Here is a 2,669-nt window from a genome sequence, read left to right as displayed (position 1 = left end):
CTTTCTCTTTCTCTATGCTTCTAATCCTTTTCTACCTCAATGGACTTCTTTCAATAAGTAGCTGAGCAGCACATGATGCTTTTCATGCTGATCTTGTGATTTTACAAGTTTTAGGAAATGTCACAGGCAAGTAATTGCAATGAAAACAGAGAACCCCACACTGAAGAGGCTTAGTAGTTTTTATGCCAAGTGCAACAAAACCCTTGTCTCTCTCTCTGTGTGTGTTTTTTTGTTATGGAATAAGGGTCTCCTTAAGGCATCTGATAAGTGGACCCCTTGCTGAAAGGCCTAAATAAATAGAATTTACCCTGTCCTGCTAAATTGATTGATTATGTGCCATCAAGTTGGTTTTGACTCTTAGGGAACACATGCATATATATTTTTTTCCATGACAATCTAGACTCCCCCTGTTTTTTCAAGTTTCTCAATGGTACATTCATTGCCATCGCAACCAAGCCCATCCACCTTTTTGAAGGGTTCCCTCTGTTCTTCTTCCTTCCATCTCTCCAAACATAAGAGCCCTCCCCCCAAGAGCTGGGTCTTTGCACAGTGCATGCAAACCTCTCCCATACAATCCTTTTATGCAATGGCATAGTTAGCAAACAATGCCTTTGTAATTCAGCAATTAGATTGTTTCAAAGTTGGATTCAGCCACCAGGTAATTTTCTGATTTGCAGAGATAAACCATCAATCAAAAATGGAACTTTTTGCTTTCTGTGAAACACAGAAGATGGTTTAAAGATAAACAATAGATAGAAGACTGAGCAGGACAAGTCTACCCAACCATGGGCATGTAGGAGGTCTAAGAAAGGAGCAGGAAAAAAAAAATCACATGGGATTGTACAGGCTTTGGAAAACCACAATATGTTAAGTTGGAAGCAAGTTTAAGGTTGAGTAGGAAAAATTTTGGATTCCAAGGCTCCTAAGATTTTTGTAACTTCCACTCTGTCTTTGATTTGTCCCAGAAATACCAAGTAACTTAAAGTTACTTGGTAACTTTAAGTTACTTGGTAACAGGGGTGTCAAACTCAATTTCATTGAGGGCCGCATAAGCATTGCGGTTGCCCTTGGGAGGCCAGGTGGATGTGGCTTACTGGCTGGGCATGGCCAGCTCTACATTGTTCATGTCAAGGGGGCCTGTGGGGGCCTGGGCAGGAGTGGGACAGATCTGAGGGTCTCTGGCAGAAGGGAGTGGGACCAGGGCAAGTGCCAAGGCATGATCCACAGAGGAGCCTCACTGTTCCTCTCAGGCCATGCGGGGGAGGGGGGGGCTGGATGGTGGTGCCACCACAAAATTGTACATTTAGCTCCCGGCCAGCCTGGGCCAGGGCCAAGGCAGCAGGGGCTGTTCCCTCACTGTTTCCAGGATGGCTTTGTGGGCCACATGAAACCACTTTGCGGGCTGCATCTGGCCCCCGGGCCTTTTGTTTGACATGTCTGGTCTAAAAAGATTTGTAGACAAAAATTAGGATTGGTTGCTTCTTAAAGATGATGGGAAGGGAAACACTTTCTGGAGTTTATTTCATTCTTCCATTTCAGCAAAGTTTCTCAAAGTTAGTGTCTTCCAAAAACAGACAAGAATTCTGGAAGCTGCAGGTCTAACACAGCTGAAGAATTCCAGGTTTGAAAAGGCTGCATTATTTTGCATTACTCAAGATATTTTTGGAGGCTTCCCTTTCCCGTTACAGATATTTAGACATTTTTCATTTGCCAGATGGAAGAGTCAAGACTTTCTTCAAAATTCTATTCTTGACATTACTCTGGAGAAATTGGTATCTTCAGATTTATTCTCATGGTAGTCTTTGTGGATTATTAGTGTGTCTGTTTTATGTTCTCCTTTTGTGTAAAAAAAACCCCTGAACCTGGAAAACCACTAATCAGTTGCTGTCCTAATACTTGCACACACACAAACACACATATCTTTTTTGTCACACAATAAAAACCCTAAAGGAACATAACTACCCCCAAATGAACTTCTATGCCTAAAGGCAGAGTAAAATCCAGTTCACTTCAGTCCTAGTTCAATATCTTCACCCTTACTGTTGAGTCCTTGGCGAAAAGCAGACACGAGAAGCAGTTGTAGTTCTCAGGTTTCCTTTTATTCTGTGTTCAACTTACAGGTGAAGGCTTCAGCAACGCCCAAAAGCTCCCAGCCTCTTATATAGGCAATTCCCGGGTCAATGTGTTACTTTTCCTGCGCCAGCACCCGCGCATGCGCACAGGCGCTGGCGACAGCCTGTCTGGTCCTGGGCAGCTTGCACCTGCCCTGGACTGCCTGCAAACGCCCCGAGCCCGTTTGCAAGGCTCGGGACATAACACCCCTTTCCCCCGGGCTAAGACTACTACCAACATACAATTATTTCTTGATGCAATGTTCTACTCCCCAGTGCTTCTACTGTTTACTGCTTTTGTTTGGCCAGCAATGTTATGTAATCCTCTAAGTATTTAGGAGATTTCCTTGCTCTCTGTGACCTTCTCAGCTCTGGGTTTCTGACAGGTGTTCCCTGACTGAGGGGAGACGTGAGCCTGTTCTCCTTATCACGCCTTGGTGCCTTCCAAGGACTGTGCCCCAATTTTGCATTTGTCTTTTTTGAGCTTGAGGCCTGTTTTCCTGAACCTTAACAGAACAGCCCTTAGCCTTTCAGCTAGAATGAGTGTGGAGTCTCCTG

Source organism: Crotalus tigris, unplaced genomic scaffold (assembly GCF_016545835.1).
Source record: "Crotalus tigris isolate CLP2741 ecotype Arizona unplaced genomic scaffold, ASM1654583v1 scf7180000018167.688565, whole genome shotgun sequence".
NCBI lineage: Eukaryota > Metazoa > Chordata > Lepidosauria > Squamata > Viperidae > Crotalus > Crotalus tigris.
The sequence above is the reverse complement of the archived record's forward strand: the minus strand, read 5'-3'. Positions refer to the sequence as shown.